Source organism: Balaenoptera physalus (assembly GCF_965194825.1).
Source record: "Balaenoptera physalus genome assembly, chromosome: 1".
Classification (NCBI taxonomy): Eukaryota; Metazoa; Chordata; class Mammalia; order Artiodactyla; family Balaenopteridae; genus Balaenoptera; species Balaenoptera physalus.
Genome location: NC_138882.1, coordinates 189,328,623 through 189,345,649, shown reverse-complemented (window position 1 = coordinate 189,345,649; position 17,027 = coordinate 189,328,623). Strand labels below are relative to the sequence as shown.

At 55.8% G+C, this 17,027-nt stretch overlaps 1 protein-coding gene across 2 annotated transcripts in view; it reads left to right on the top strand.

Moving 5' to 3' along the window:
• Positions 1-2,914: 2,914 nt before the first annotated feature.
• Positions 2,915-17,027, top strand: part of SPSB1 (splA/ryanodine receptor domain and SOCS box containing 1) — a 69,870-nt gene continuing 55,757 nt past the window's right edge. For both annotated transcript variants that reach the window (XM_082461415.1, XM_082461417.1), the window contains exon 1: positions 2,915-3,077. The gene's annotated coding sequence lies outside the window, so the exon portion shown is untranslated. The remainder of the gene's footprint in view (positions 3,078-17,027) is intronic.

The following is a 17,027-nucleotide window of genomic DNA, read 5'->3' as shown; positions in this document are numbered from 1 at the left end:
GGTGCCCACTTCCCACATAACACACTGACTATGGTCATTCTTTAGAGGGAGAGGAATGAAGCACAGAGGCCATAGAAGCAGCTGTACTTTCCAGGGATTAGGCTACTCTGCGGTACACCAGGAACTCGGAAAGACTTCCTGCCACCCTGGATGTTTTTGAAACAGGGGGGAAGGGGGCAGGGCACAACCTTTAAAAGAATGACATAGCCATAGGACACAGTATAAATTGGTTAGAACCAACTAGGTCCAAGATGGTGGACGAGTCCACTTTCACTTGACCTTGAGCCTATACACTCACTGTAACACATACACTCACTGTACATACACTCACTGTAACACATCATACACTCACTGTAACACATCAGCAAGCTAAATGACACACCCACAGATGCCATGACAGTTCCAAGGCTGACCATAAAGGTCAAAAAGTGGGCAGTGGCCCAATTTCTGGAAATCCCCACTCCTTCCCCCAAATAGCTGGAACACTCCTCCCACTCATTAGCCTATGAAATTACCCACCCCTATAAAAACTGACAACCCCATACCCTGGGGCGGCTCTCGCCTTCTGAGATGGCCCACACTCTGTCCGTGAAGTGTGCTTCTCTCTAAATAAATCCACTTCTTACCCATCACTTTGTCTCTCACTGAATTCTTTCTGTGATGAGACATCAAGAACCTGAGCGTCATTCATTAAGTCCTGAGACCAGGTGTGATCTCAGTTAAAAGACCGTGGGTTCAAGTCCCAACCTGAATTACAAGGTTTCATTTTCATGGTTCTCCCAAGTCCCATTTCATCTTCGGACAACTAACAGTTCTCAAATTGCAAGCGGCTAAAGGGAGTCCGGTGCTCTTTTTAAATGCAAAGCACCCCTGGGGTGCTGGCAGTGGCTCCCTGCCTGCCAGACCTGGGTTCAAGATACTAGACAACTCAGACCCAGAGTGTTAACCGAGGCCAGAACACAGGCCCGCCCTGCCCGTGACTGCTACTTGAGCCTCAGTATTTTTTAAATTCAAAACAAAACAAAACTGACTTTCAGCACCAGTGAGGTGAAAAGACAACAAACTCTGGGATCTCACAGAGTCCAGCTGGGCCCCAAGCGCTGCTACAGCAGGGCCTTTCACCAGTTACTGCTGATGCCGAAAGCTCAGCCTCTGTACACTGGTGTCGAATTGAATCTCCGAGACAGAGTTTTGGGTGAAGTAGAAAAGAATAACTTTATTGCTTTGCCAGGCAAAGGAGGCCACAGCAGGCTCCTGCCCTCGAAAAATATGTGTCCCGACCCGGGAGGATTTGGTGAGGAGTTTTATAGCAATAGTTCAAAGGGTGGGGTTGCTGATAAGATTAGGGTGTGTGCAGGACCTGCACTCCTTTAATCTGGTCTCAGGTAATCTTTTATTTATTTTTAAATTTTTCGGCCGCACCGCAAGGCACGTGGGATCTCAGTTTCCTGACCAGGGATCGAATCCACACCCCCTGCTGTGGAAGAGCGAGTCTTAACCACTGGACCGCCAGGGAAGCCCCTCAGGTAACCTTCTTGATGAGCTTCTCTGGTTCCTTTAGTCTGGCCTCAGGTGGTCTTCCCTGCTATGGAGAATGCTGGCATCTTCCATTTGTTGGGTTTTAATTCCATAAAAAGGGTTTAAAGATATTATTCTGTGTGTCCCTTGAGGTGGAACCAGGACCCTGCCCCAAGGCTGTACGACTGTTTCTTGGCTGTTCCTCCCTTGACTCTGCATGCCTTCTCTTCCCGGATTAGCAACTGTTCAAATCTGCCCTTTGGAACTCAGAGAAGGTCACGGAGGCTGCGCAGAAAGGCTCCCTAGGCCCCGGAGCCCCTACAGGGTCCTGCTCGGTTTCACTGCTTCATCTTTGCAATCGGTGTAACAGTCCCGCCCTTATAGTTACGGTAGAGATGAAATAACTGTGGAGCCATGTTCTTCCCAACAGCTTCTCCAATTATGTTAATTCTCCATTCCCTTCCAGGGACACTACACACAACGAGGGGGTGGAGGAATGTAGAGAGATTCTGGTCTTTGAAACCTTCTTTCCTTACAATCTTCCCAGTTCTAGGGTGCAACTGACTGCTCTGTTGAGGGCAGGGGAGGAATTTCTTTGGTGACCTAGAGAAGTCTTGGCGGAGTTGGGGGTGGTGGGTACCTTCCTTCCTTCCTTCATTCAACAAACACTCATGCGAAGCCGCCTGCTGTATGCCCAGAGCCATCAAGGAGCTGGGGATGCCAAGGTGCCGGGCCTCCAGGGTCTGGGAGTCCCAAGACCCCTGTCCTTGTGGGTACCGAGACGGAAATGCGTCCGGGGACTCCGGCAGGGCGGGGAGTCCCTGGGTTATCTGCCGGCCCAGGAACTCCTCTCCTATGCCCTAGAATTACGGAACTTTAAGCTGCTGGGAATTTGAAATGAGGCAAGCAAGGCCTTGCTCCCGAGGTTATTGAAACAACACTGATCCTCCCAAGAGATTACAAAAATTATTATTAGTAAGCCCCCCGCCCCCACTCCGGGCCCAGCGCCGCCGCGGCCCTCCGGGTGTTGCAACTCCGGCCTCTTGCCCAGCGGAGGCTGCCCGGCGTTTCCCAAAGACGCCTCCGGAGGGACCACAGCTTCGGCGCCGCCCCGCGCGGCAGCTCGGCCGCAGCCCCGCGCGCCCCGAGGGCCTCCGGGTGGGGCGGCGGCTGGGGCGGCCGAGCGAGCGCCGGGCACGTGACACACCGCCCGTCCCGCGCCCCCGCCGCCGCCCCCGCTGCCGCGCTCAGCGCCCCGCGAGCCGTAGCCCGAGCCGGAGCCCGAGCCGGAGCCGGAGCCGGAGCCGGAGCCGGAGCCGGGGGGCGGGGCGGCCCCGCCCCGGCCCCCGCCCCCCGGCGCTTTCCTTTTTTTTTCACTTTAAAGGCTACGGGCGCTTTTCCTTATTCGCACAGAAGTCGCGCTCGGCAGCCCGCGCGCTTGCAGGAACCAGGCTCCAGGCGCTGGCGCCGGGGCCGCGGGGAGGAGGCGGCTTCTCTCCCGGCGGCGGGAGCCTCCTCGGCCCCGGAGAGCGGGCGGCGGCGGCGGCCTCCCCGGAACGGTAGGCAGGGCCAGGCACGGGGACTGGGTGGGTGGATGGGGGGCCGGGCCGGGTGCGCGCGGGGATCGCACTGGGGGACCGAGTGGGCACCCGGGCGCGGGGCCGGGCAGTGGGGACCGGGTGGGGTCCCGGCTGGGGACCCGGTAGGGGTGAGCGGGGAGCCCTTCTCTCGCCGCGGGTCCCAGGAGAGGGGGCCGGGGCGCCGCCCAGCGCCGCTGCCGCCGCTGTCGCCGCAGGCGCGGGCAGGTCGCGCGGCCCCGGGTCCCACCTGTGGGGACGAGACGGGGCGGGAGTCCCTGCGGCCCCGGCGACCGTCGCACCCGGGATTGAGCCTCGGCGGCTGCAGGCCCAGGAAGGGGCTCGGGACGCGCGGCGGCCCCCGCCGACTTGTAGGTGCCGGCCCTCGCGGGGGCCTCCGTTCCCGGGACCATCCCTGCGGCCGAGGCAGGGGGCAGCGCGACCCCGCTCCGCGAAGTTACTTTCGCTTTTCCCGCCATCCGGGGTCGCAGCGCAGCCCGACCAGCCCCCTCGGGGCTCCCCAGCTCTGCCCGCAGCGCCTACCCCGGGGAGCCCACCGGGCAACACCCCGGGCGGTGCCGCCCTCCCCGCCGCCCCGGAGCCGCCGCGGCTTCTCCCGGCCACCAAGGGAGAGCCGAAGAGTTCGGTCAGGAAATCGATTAAAACGGAAAAACCGGAGCAGCCTGGGGCAGTCGGCGGTAATTGTCCTGTTCAAGTTCAAGGCAAAGGCTCCTCGGAATGCTCACGGCCCTGGCGGCGCGGTGGCTTGGTCTGCGGGGAGAGACTGCGAGTTGTGTGTGTGAGTGTGTGGTGTGTGCTGAGTGTACGTGTGTGTGTGTGAGAGGGCTGTGTGAGAGTGTGTCTGTGTGAGCCCGTCTCTGTGTGTGTGTGCGCGTGAATACGTGTATGAATGCATATGTGCTAGAGTGTGCCTGTGTGTCTGAGTGCATGTGTGAGTGTGTCCCTGTGTGAGTTGGTGTGCCCCTCTGAGTGTCTCTGTGTGTCTGTGTGTGGTGAGTGTGTCTCTGAGTGTGTGTGTGCGTGTGTGCCATCCATGGTAAGCTGGCAGGGGGGCTGCTGGCTCCTGAGATCTGCTTACCTTGACTTTCCCTGCTTGGTTCTCAAAAGAGCGCTGCGCTGGACCCGGGTACAGGGGCCTCGGGCAGTTCTGCTGGTACCAGCTGAGGAGGGCTCAGGCTCCTCCCTCCCTCTCTCTTTTTCTCTGAAAATGAACTGTACGGTTTGGAGGTGAGTTGGCAGGGGCTGCTTCCTGAGTGAGTAATATTTAATTAAATGCTCCAGCCAGTATCAGAAACTGGTCATGAGTTGAGTTTTGACAGGTGTTGATGGTAAAAATGCCATCTCTGCTGACTAAAGGTTGGTATCCTTGGAAGAATTCTCTCCTGGGCAGAACATTCTGGGGGGAGGCAGACCTGTAACCTTGGTCTGGGTGTGTGGATAGCGAGCAAGGGAGGGGGCGGGGCTGCCCCTACCTTCTCTGCTGCACCCCCTCCTGACACTTCCCCCACTCCCGCTGTGGGAAGCGTGCTAGATTAAGTGTCAGCGGTATAGGCAGACTTCTCCCCCACTGAGGGGTCATGGGGCTAGGGAAGCCCTATGTTACTTATAGGGCATCCATCTGGGCCAACCCTTCCTTTCCCTGCAGAGGCGCAGAGAGGGTGGTTGGCTGGCTTACCCATACTGTACAGCCAGAGGCTGTGGACCAAAGTCTCCAGAGCCCTAAGCTGTTGCCTTTGGTTACTGTCACCAGTGCTGAGGTCATGGGCCAGGCACTTCTTTTCTCCCCAGCTGTAAAGTGATGGGCTGGATTAGATCATTTTAAACACTTCTCTTGTTCCCTTACTGCTTTGTTTTCTAGTAGATGGAGAGAGAGAGAAAGTTCTCTCCAGTAGATGGAGAGAGAGAGAAAGAAAGAGAGATAGATGGGGAGGTGTGGAGTGGCCTAATGCAATAACTTTACAAACTTCCTTTTCTTTCCCGGTCTGGCTACCACCAGGGAAGCAGAGAGAATAAAAGCAGTGGCACGTTGACCACAGTGGCTCTGACAGCCAAGAGCAGGGGCAGGCCTGGCTTCAGGGAGGTCGGGGCTCTAGGAAGAATCAGTGGGTTCTGGGGGTTCCAGGCCTCTTAGGGAGAAGTGGTCCTGCCCGGGGTCCCGGGTGATGTCACTTTGGAGCTGGGCGAGGCTGCGTTCCTTGGGCTGCTCCAGTAAGGCTGAAACCACCCGTCAGTGGGCTCCCTTGGGTTGCCTGGTAAAACTCTGACACCCCCTGGGGAATCATCTTCCTATGGGTCGGGGGAGTGTGGTGGGTGTCCAGCTGGTGGAGGCCCGCGCTGCCCACTGCTCGCTGAGGATGAAGGATGCCGCGCTCCCCCGTGCTGCGCCTGTCCTTTCTCGCACCTTCCTCCTCCTCCTGGGTGAGCAGAGACTTGCCTGCTCATGCGTTTTCACACTTAGCAAAACCTGTGATTCTTACGGTGTTCAAGAGCTTAGTCTGGGAATTTTGCAACAGTTCTTCCCAAGAACTAGGTGGTGGCTGTTTTTCATGACCGATTTATCTTTTAGTTCCTGAAAAGTTTGAGAATGAGCATCTTTATCAGACAGAAGCGCAGAGCAGGTATAGGTGCGCCTCGGTCCACCTAGAGGTGGACCTCATCCTTCCCCCACGAGCCTGACCGATGAAATCCAGGCTTAAAAGGACCTTTATTTTGGACTTTCAGCCGAGTGCTCTCCCATTTCCCTGTTATCTGATAGCATCCCTCCCAATCTAAGAGTGAAAATTCTGCTTTAGTAAGTGCCAGGCACTGTGCTGTAAGTGCTTTGTGGGTACCACCTTGTTTGGTGATGATGATGATGGTGATAACAATAATGATAATAACGACAGAGGGAAACAGTGTTACAGCCCTGCGCCAGTAGCAGACTCTGAGCTGAGTCCTTAACCCTTGTCCTCTTCCTAAGAACCCAGGGCAGTGAGTGGGTTTCCCCATCGTCCACCTTCTACTGAGGCTGGAACAGCCACGTGACTTGGCCAAGGTTAGAGTTTTGCTAAACCTGATTTTGGCACCCGGACCCTTAACCAGTAGTCTCCCACCTCCATCACCTTAGCCTTTTCTTCAGGAAGCATTTGTTAATTTTTTAATGAAAAATTGTTATTATTACAGAAAATTTCAAACATATACCAAAGTTGTGAGAAATATAAGGTTCCCTCGCCAGCTTCAAGCGTCAGCACACATACACACGTACGTATGTGCGCGCGCACATGCCCACACATGCACACACATGCACACACATGCACACACGCATCCTGGGTCATTTGGAAGCAAATCTCAGACGTGATGTCAGTCACCTGTAAGTACTTTCTAAAAAGCATTTAGGGGAAGCATTAAGTCTCCAAGAGGTAGACTTTGGAGGGCAAGTCGGGGTAAGGGTACTCTTCCGGACTTGGAGCTCAGGGGCCTTCCTGGTGGTGCCGAGGGGAGGATGGCTCACGACAGGGGATCTGTCTTGTTGCCACCAAAGCTCCCACCCGCCAAAGCCTTTGGGAAGCTTCCTGCTGTTTTGTGTTTTAAAAATTCTCTTCGTTGCCCAACATAACAAATAAATGAGTCTGCTGGTCAGAAGACAGAGCACGCAGGCTCCCTGGGCCTCCCTTGGAGAAGCCACCAAGGCTGTGTGTCGTCCGTGTCCCCCCACTGAGGCTGGGCCCTTGCAAGGCAGGCATGGGCTTCAAGGCAGGCTGGGCGTCAGGGATGCGGAAATTGTCGGTCCACAAGCGCTGCCCCCAGCGTAAACCCAAGCTGAACCGTCTTGAACTCCCCCTGTGGATGATGGTGGGTGGGGGGCATGTGGGAGCATTGGCCGCCCTCGGGGTGCCTCTGGGGAAATGAAAGAGGCGGTGGGCGTTATGCGCCCAAGGCTGAGGGCGTAGCGCCACGCTGAGTAGGAATCTAGGGTCGACCTGGTGACACGGTCTCAACAGCTGCTCCAGCTGTGAACAGCCCTCGCCAGACAGGCTGCTTGTGGCCACACACAGCTGCCGGCTCTGCTCTCGGGGCCTCTGACTGTTACAAATGTTTCCTTGGGTCACGCTGCGTCTGTTTTCCTGCCGGGCGGGGTGGAGGTGGCGTTTTCAGGGTGGAGTTGGCAGGTTTGGTAACTAGTTGGACGTGGGGTGTTAAAGAAGGGGGAAGAATTGTGGATGTCTGTTGGGGGGTCAGAGTGGACGGTGACCCTATAGCGAGGGCTGGGGGCTAAGGACACAGATGTGCCTTGAACCTGTCCCAGGTGGAAATGGTCTATGCCGATGTGTCCAGAGGGCAGCTAGGCCTGGCGCTCGAGAGCGAGGCCTGGGCTGGAGATAGAAACTTTGGAACCTTCTTTTAAAGGAGGTTAATGCCGTCAGCAAAAGCGCATTTGGCATGAGATGAGGCACGCAGAGGGCATGGAACCCTCATTCCTGGCATTTCCACCTAGAACCAGGGAAGAGACCCTGGCACTAGAGCCCTCGGCCTAGTGCTCCTGTCTGGGCCTGCATGTCCTGGGAGGGTCCACCTCTGACAAAGAGGGTGTGTGCTGGGGTCTCCACAGTGGGCGTCAGGGTGCCCAAAGGCCATCTGGGGAGCTTTCTCTTGGCTTAGGGGTTTGATGCTTCTCTCTCTCTTTTCTTAATCATGGTAAAATACACATGACATCAAAATTACATCTTAACCATTTTTAAGTGTGTAGTTCAGTGGGATTAAGTACATTCACTTTGTTCTGCAGCGATCACCACCTCCACCTCCAGAACTCTTTTCATCTTGCAAAACTAAAACTCTGTCCCCATTAAACACTAACACCCCATCTCCCCCCTCTCTCTCCAGCCCCTGGCAATAACCCTTCTACCTTCTGTCTCTGTGAAGTTGACTACTTTAGGTCCATCATATAACTGGAATCGTACAGGATTGTCCTTCTGTGACTGGCTTATTTCACTTAGCATGATGTCTTCAAGGTTCATCCGTGCTGTAGCCCGTGTCAGAATCTCCTGCCTTTTTAAGGCTGAATAACATTCCACTGTATGCATGGACCACATCTTGCTTATCCATTCATCTGCCGTGGACACTTGGTCTCTGGTGTTTCATTGCTCTCCCTGAGAGTTACAGGCTCCAGGGAGGGGCCTCATCGTGGGCCTTTGGGGTCCCTGTGGGGATGAGGAAGGAGGGGGCTCTGATGGTGGGCTTTGGGGCTCTTGAGCCGCCATGATGTGACTGGCCCAGCCTCACAGCCTGCTGCCCCCTCCAGCTGGTCAGAGGTAAAGTGAGGCCCCTTGTGGGGACTTGCAGGGACCGGCGAGCCAGGGTTGCAGCAGGGAGGGGCCCCAGGGCTCAGGCTTCACTTGGCCGCGAGCCCCCAGAGGTGCTATCAGGGTGGGAGATGCGGCCCCTCCAGCCGCCATCCAGCCTCTCGTTCCCAGGGCAACACACACCTGGCTTCCACTTCCTCACTACCCTGACACTTCTAGGTCTTCCCAGCAGCCCCTGGAGGTCACCATCCTAACTGCCCTCGCTCGCGAGGACATTTCAGTTCATGTCCACTCGCCATCCCTGCTGCTTTGGTTGCCCCTCTTTCCTGCGTAGAGAGAGAGCTCTTCCCCCCGCCCCGGCCACTGCTGCACCCCTCCTGCTTCTGCTGCTGCCTCCTGGCCCTTCCTGCCATGCCTCCCCCACAGACCCCTCCCACCCGCGCACATACATGCCCCCTCCTCACATCTCCTCACTCAGGTCCCGCTCGCCCCTCCCAGCTTCAGTCACCTGCATCTGTATCCTGTTGACCCCTCCTGGACTCTCGTCACGGGGCCTGACTGCCAAGTTTTCAATTCACAGACCAGAATTTGCCCCATGGCTCTGTGGAAGGTCAGGAACTCCAAAACAGGTCTCTTCTCGTGAGCTGTTGTTGGACCACTGGTGTTCATTCTTTCATTCAGACATTTTCTGAGCACCTACAGTATGCAGCCAGTCTGCTGGGGCTGAGGATACAAAGGATGGAGGGGGGGAATCTCGCTCTCAGAGACCTGTCTGTCTAGTGGGAGATGTAGGCCTGTCTCCCGTGATGACCTAACACCAGGACGTAGGGAGACACTGACAGGGAGAAGGTGGCTGGGAGGCAGGTGGGTATTTCAGGTGGAAGGATGGCAGGTGTGGAAGGTGAGCATGGACCAGTGTGTGGCTGGAGTGGGGCTGAATGCGGGCAGAGAGGCTGGAGAACACCAGGAGATGGGCCTCTGGGGAGAGGGGCCAGCACATTGGGGGATGCTCCCATGGGGAGGGGGAGGACATTGGGGGATGCTCCCATGGGGAGGGGGAGGACATTGGGGGATGCTCCCATGGGGAGGGGGAGGACATTGGGGGATGCTCCCATGGGGAGGGGGAGGACATTGGGGGATGCTCTTATGGGGAGGGAGAGGACATGGGGGGATGCTCCCATGGGGAGGGCGAGGACATTGGGGGATGCTCCCATCGAGGGGCTGGGACCCAGGGGAGGCACCTGGAGGGTGTGCTCTGACTTGAACCCCTCAGGGCACTGGCTGAGCGCCTCAGGGCAATGCCTGGTTCCTGTTGGCTGTCTTCACCTTCTTGGCCTTGGGTCCCTGCAGCGGGATGGCTGACTCTCATGGCAGATGCTATTTCCTGCTGCAGTTTGCTCATTAGGTCTTCACTATAAGTAGGCAAACTTGGACCGTGGAGAGGACTCTGGGCACAGCAGAACTGGTGTGTGTGTCGGAAGAGAACCCGTTTTCCTGCAGGACGCCTCCTATCCTGTAGCCCAGACGCGGGAGGGAGTGTGGGAGATGTGAGGGTAGGTGGATGGGCAGGATGGGCTTAGGGGCACTTGAACGCCAAGCTGGACACTTTGGACGGGTTGGAGTCACCAGTGTAGGAAGAATAGCCACACACAAGAGATCAGGTAGAGAAGGGGCAGCGTGAATGCAGGCATAGGCTGGGCTCGGAGCACGGTCACAACAGCCACCTAACGGAGGCTGGCTTGTGCGGGCGCACTCCCAGGGGCCGTGTGTGCGTGAAGTTGCTCAGTCTTCATAATGTCAGTGAGGCCTGTAGGGCAGGTAGATGCTGCCCCATTTTACAGATGAGGAAACTGAGATGAGTTCAGGGCTGCCCAGGAGCTGGGAGCTGAACCCTGCAGCTTGGCTCTTCTGGGTCTACACCCTTCATCACCAAGCTCTGCCACAAAGAAGGAAAGCAGCAGAAACGAGTGAGCTGAGAGACAGGCCAGAGGGTCAGATGTCTCCTGTGGCCTGATACATAGGGTGTAGGGGGCTGATGTGACTCAGAAGTGGCTCCAGGTTTCAGGGGAAATGGTGACACCCCCCCCAGCAGAAAAGGGATTGGTGGCTCCAGACTTCAGGAGGTCTCCATATGCTGATGTGCTCTGTGATATTGGCTGACTGTGGGGTTTTTTTTGTTTTGTTTTGTTTTTGTTTTTTTAATTAATTAATTTATTTTCGGCTGCGTTGGGTCTTTGTTGCTGTGCGTGGGCTTTAGTTGCAGCGAGCGGGGGCTACTCTTCGTTGCGGTGCGCGGGCTTCTCATCGCGGTGGCTTCTCTTGTTGCGGAGCACGGGCTCTAGGCACGCAGGCTTCGGTAGTTGTGGCTCACGGGCTTCAGTAGTTGTGGCTCGCGGGCTCTAGAGCGCAGGCTCAGCAGTTGTGGTGCACGGGCTTAGTTGCTGCACGGCATGTGGGATCTTCCCGGACCAGGGCTCAAACCCATGTCCCCTGCATCGGCAGGCGGATTCTTAACCACTGCGCCCACAGAGAAGCCCCTATGGGTTTTTTTTTTAAATTGAGGTGAAGTCCACATAACATAAAATTAGCCGTTTTAAAGCAAGCAATTCAGTGGCATTTAGTACATTCACCATGCTGTGCACCCACCTCCATCTGGTTCCAGAACGTTTTTCTCACTCCAACCGGAAACCTTGTACCCATTAAGCAGTCACTTCCCGTGCCCCTCCCCCAGTCCCTGGCAAGCACCAGTCTGCGTTCTGTCTCTATGGATTTGCCGATTCCGTACATTTCCTATAAATGGAATCATCCACTCTGGGACCTTTTGTGTCTGGCTTCTGGCTAATTATGTTGGGCACAGCACATTGAAGTGTTCCCTAGAAGGAAGCTGGATTTCCCCTCCTGGCTCACTTGGGGGCTACTCGAAAGTGGAAGTAAGAGCTTGTCTTAAAACATTCACCGGGAAAAAGCAGGAAACTGCAGATACCTGCCTTTCCCCCTGTATCCATAGCCACCAAAGACCCAGCCACTGCCCTCTTGCAGGCAGCGAACTTTTTCATTGTTCCTCATTTTTTCCATTTTTTAAAAACCAGGTATTTATTTATTTTAATTTATTTATTTGGCTGCATTGGGTCTTCGTTGCTGCGCGCGGGCTTTCTGTAGTTGTGGCGAGCGGGCTTCTCATTGCGGTGGCTTCTCTTGTTGCAGAGCACGGGCTCTAGGCGCGTGGGCTTCAGTAGTTGCAGCACGTGGGCTCAGTAGTTGCGGCACACAGGCTCAGTAGTTGTGGCACATGGGCTTAGTTGCTCTGCGGCATGTGGGATCTTCCTGGACCAGGGATCGAACCCGTGTCCCTTGCATTGGCAGGTGGATTCTTAACCACTGCACCACCAGGGAAGTCCCTCCACTGATCTTTTAAAAGTGAGCACCTGACAATGTCAACTTCCTTCTTAAAGCCCATCAACGGCATCCGTTGCTCTTAGGGTGAATTCCCAAGCCCGTGACGTGGCCTTCAGGGAGTGACTTGGTCTCAAGCTCACTTTGTGCACCTCCCCTCCCCACCCCCGCCCCATCTCAGGCAGCGGTGCCACATGTGTCTTTGTAGACCAGCTCAGAGGCTGGGGGTCGTGGCGCGCCTTCTCCCCCAGCCGCCCCAGGTGGAAGCTGTTTCCAGGATTGGTCTCTGACAGCGTTGCAATTTGGTGCCACTTTCAAATCCTGTTGGCCCGTCTGGGAGCAGAGCTTCAGCTTTAGCCAGGCACTTTCTCTTCCCCTTTCCTCCCAGTTTTCTGAGACCTGACTGTCTCTGTCTCATCTGCGGTGTGACCGAGAGCTTCCTGCCCTGCTTTGGGTCAGTGATGCCCTGACCGGTGTCCATGAACAGTGGGGCCATTTGCTCTATGTCCACCCTTGACTAGGTCCTTGGCCGTGGTGCCATGACTGTGGGTGAGGAGACACTTTGTAGACAGGCACAGAGGCCGGGCTGGGGGCGGGGGGAGGGAAACTTGCGCTGTCACTGCCCGAGAGCGCACTGGCCCTGTAGTTGTAGGAGCCCTCTGACAACATTTTCCTGCCTTTTCCTCCCATTCTTGCGCCAACACCTAGTTGAGGGTATCTTGACTCCCGTCTGCTCTGTGTATGACTCTACCAGAAATGGTCTCAGTTTATATCGAATGCCTCCCATGTGCCAGGCACTGTACTTTCTGCCATAGACGGATTTCTCATCCTTCAAACAACCCGTGAGCAGGTATGACCTCCACATTCACAGATGAGAGAAGTGAGCGTCAGAGACATTTTCTGTGCCGCCGGAGGTGACGTGGCTCTGTGGATGATAGAAGGTTGGCCTGATCCACAGCTGTGTTCTTTCTACTGTGACTGCTGAACACACCGCGTCGTTTATTGGGCGCTTAATCTTTGCCAGACATCACGCTGGAGGTGTGGGACGCAGTCCCGGGCTCTCAAGAGTCTGGGGTCGAGCAGGTAGAGGTGACAGGTGTGTGCAGGAAACACTGGCTTGTTGCCGGGTGTGCTGAGTCGGCGCAGAGGGCCTCCTGTGGCTGTCCACAAGGGTTTGCTCTAGGCTGGGGGGTTTTCACAGAGTGACCCCGAGGAGGACGTACTGGCTGGCACGAGGAGGATCACGGGAACGCTGCTGTATGGGAGGGAGCCCTGAATGCCGGGTCCAGGGGTTGTCAGTGGGTATGGGGTGACCTTGCAGCCCCGCCCTCATTTGCCCCAAACATTGCTCCTGTGAAGTGTGCATGAACAAGACACTTTGTCTCCATTTGCTGTGGGGTCAGCGCTCTGACCAGTGCCTCTTAAGAGCATCAGTTCAGTGCCCCAGTCCTTTTGCCCGGATGCGCTGGGTGCCCACCGGGCAGATCATCAACCGTCTGCTTGGCGATTTGGCTGCAGGTCTGACTGAGGTTGGGGCTTCTGGCTGGGGTGGTGCTGCTCCTCTGTGGCCCTGCACCTTCCCTCGGGAGTGGGGGCTGATGGGGAGACCCCGTGAGCTCCCACACCCATGTGGGAAGGCCACACGGGAAACGGGCCTCGATGGTGGATCTGCCTGTTGGGTTGATGGCAGGGAGCCTCCTGCAACCCCGAGATTAAACTGAGGATTCAGAGGAAGGCAGATTTTCAGAGGGGAGGGGCCCTGCCAAGTGCTGGGGGCACCTCTGTGGATTTCTGGAGGAGGGAGGGGTTTTGCTTGTCTGAGGGTCTCAGTTTGGAGCTTTTAAGAAGCTGTAATGAGGCCGGTCACCCTGCCTTTGTGAAGCTTGGCAGGATCATCCTTAGGGGCGACACCAATGTGAAATCTGTTCTAATTACGTATAAATTATATATAAATGTCAGGGTCCCCTTAAAAAATCTTCCTCATCTTTGGAGAAGTGTGAGGTTCAAAAGATAGGGCTTTCCCGCCCCTTCCCGCCCCCTGCCCGTTCCTTGCAGTTCCAGCGTATTGGGCCAATTTTGAGCCGTTTTGTATATTTTATATCTTTGTCTCTTTGCCCCGCACCCCCTGCCTTGTGCCCTCCAAGGCCCCAGAAAGCCCATCTTCCTCACCATTGTGTCACTCTCAGGGGTGTCTAGACAGCTCGGGATAAAGGGTTTTTAAATCCCTTCCTCATTCACCAGTCTTCCCTGAATGCCCCCTCTGTCTCGGCTGCCACGGTGCCTGCCCTGGAAGGGGTCCAGACAGCGCCGACCCGGAAGCCGTGTCTGAGCCGCGTCCCGAGCCGTGACCGGGGTGTCTCCCCCTCCTCACCCCCAGGGCGTCTCACTCTGCTGAGGTTTTGCTTTGCAGTCAGTGTTTACATGTATTTTTTAATGGAAAAAAATTTTTTTAAATAAATTTATTTATTTATTTATTTTTGGCTGCGTTGGGTCTTCGTTGCTGCATGCGGGCTTTCTCTAGTTGCAGCGAACGGGGGCTACTCTTGGTTGTGGTGCGCGGGCTTCTCATTGCGGTGGCTTCTCTTGCTGCGGAGCACGGGCTCTAGGCGCGCGGGCTTCAGTAGCTGTGGCACGTGGGCTCAGTAGTTGTGGCTCGCGGGCTTAGTTGCTCCGCGGCATGTGGGATCTTCCCGGACCAGGGCTCGAACCCGTGTCCCCTGCCTTGGCAGGCGGATTCTTAACCACTGCGCCGCCAGGGAAGTCCTAATGGAAAAATGTGAACACAGGCAAAGGCAGAGGCCAGTGTCTGGAGCCCCGCTTCCGCATCACACTGGCAGTGGGCACCACCCAGTCATTCGGCTCAGCTGCGCGCAGGAAGACATCCTCCTTTCTGGACAGATTGGGCTGAGGGATGACAACGAAGCCCCAGGAGGGTCAGATGGGGCTCTTGTGCTTTGGGGGGTTAAAACTGTGCTCTTGTTTCCTCGGCGGCTCTGACAAGGGGCACTGGGCGTCCCGGGACCCCCTGCTCGGGAGGCTGTGCAGGGCTCCGTCCCATGCCTGTGTGGACACCGCCTCCCCAGCCCCTGATTTCCCACAGAGCCTCAGGAACGCCACACAGAGCAGGAAGGCCGTTTGAACAGAGCACTTCAACTTTTCTCTTTTCTTTTTTTCTTGAGCGGGGTAGAGTTTTGTACAAGGCTTAATTTGGGGGGAAAATCATTGGAGCTGCTGAAAATAATTTTGGGAGCCACTCTCCTAGAGGCAGATTAGGGGTGGTCTTCTCCCACCCACTCCTGCCTCTGCCCTCCCTGCAACATGCGTCAGTAAACCTGTAGGAATAGATAAAGGTCGGGACCAGGGTGAGCTGCAGCACCCAAGATGGTTCTGCCCGAGTTACCGCATGTTGGGCACAAGATGTGGTTTTATCCACCATGTTATGGGTTTGAGGATGGGATCTCTGTTTTCTTCCCAGGAAGGTAGGTTTGGAGCCTCCATGGGGACTTCTCTCCTTGGATTGAACCACACTTCAATCCTAGCCAGATAAAGTAGCTGTGTTCAGACAAAGTCGAAAAGTGGGGCCGGCTTTCCCTTCTTCAGTCACGGGGAACCTCTTGAGGACCAAATGTTGTGTTGGTGTAACTGCTTCCCCTGAATTTTTTATAAGACAAAGCAGGTAGTACCCAACCTTTCTGGATATTGTAGCAGTGGGAGGCTGTCTCTTCGAGGCTCAGAGTGTAAACCGTAGGAGCTAATGCAGGATTCATTTCTCTGCAGGTGGGAACCGAGGTAGGGGGATTGCAGTTTTCCTGAGTCCGTAAGTGCTGGTAGCAATGTATGCAGGTACGATCATGGAGGTTTCTTGGGCAAGCAGCTCATGAGCTGAGTTTTTTGTTTTGTTTTTTTTAATTTATTTATTTTATTTATTTAGTTTTGGCCACGTTGGGTCTTCGTTGCTGCGCGTGGGCTTTCTTTTGTTGCGGTGCGTGGGCTTCTCACTGCGGTGGCTTCTCTTGTTGTGGCTCACGGGCTCTAGGCGCATGGGCTTTAGTAGTTGTGGTGCACGGGCTTAGTTGCTCCGTAGCATGTGGGATCTTCCCGGACCAGGGCTCGAACCCGTGTCCCCTGCACTGGCAGGCAGATTCTTAACCACTGCGCCACCAGGGAAGCCCATGAGCTGAGTTTTGAGGACTGGACGACCTCACGTCTTGTCATCTCACGGAAGCAGTGCGGTTTTGGAAAGAACCTATTGAAGGCTGCTCAGGTGGAGTTTTGGGCTGTGTGGAGGATGCCAAGGTGAGGTGACCAGGGACAGTGAGTGCCAGTTGCTCAAACTGGGCTCGAGGCTGTGCGTATCCCCAGCAGACGTGCGCACATGGACCACTCTTTCCTCCTGTGTTTAGACCAGTTTGCTTAATGTTTACTGAGCATCTGCTATGTTCCAGCATCGTTCTCGGCACTTTCCGTGCATTAATTTATACTGCTCCCAAGAACCCCGTTGAGTGGGGGTTATTATGCCCATTTTACAGATGGGAAAACTGAAGCACACACAAGAAATCAAATCATTTGCCTGGGATCACACAGAGCCAAGAAGTCAAGCTGGACGCAGACCCAGTCCGTGCTCTGCTCTGAATCACTGCCCCACATGGCCTCAGGGCGTAAGGAGGCTCACGATCTGGCGGGGATGGGGAGTGGGTCAGGAGGCAGCAGTCACCAGGAGACCGCACAGTGGAAGTTCTGTGATACGGGTGTGCCTGGGGTGCTCCAGGGGGATGGTGGGGGAGAAACCTTTCTGGAGGAGAGAAGCCTTAGCCAAGCAAAGGAGAGGGCCCATGAAGGGTGCCCCAGGTGGAGGAGGCACGAGAGCCAAGGCAAGGAGGGGAGAACGGGTTCACTTGATGCTGCAGTGCGGGGTCGAGGCAGGTCCAGCCTCGCCCTGCTGTGTCGCCATGGCTGGCCCTTTGCAGTGGAGGCTGAATTTGCCAAGTGTCATTGGTGAGGCAGGGAAACGGGAGATCCTGAGTCTTGACTTCTCCCTTCAGGAGGGACCCAGACAACTTGAAAATATCCTCAAACGTCCACTAGGCAGTTTCAGCATCTCTGCTGAGCTGTGAGTAGGCTCAGCCGTGTCTGCTGAATCCTCTCTCTCCTGCCCCCTTAAATAAACGAAATAGCCACCCAGCTCGGAAAGCTGGGGGCTCCCCGTCCTGTGAGCAGCTGTGCTGGAACCCTCCTAAAG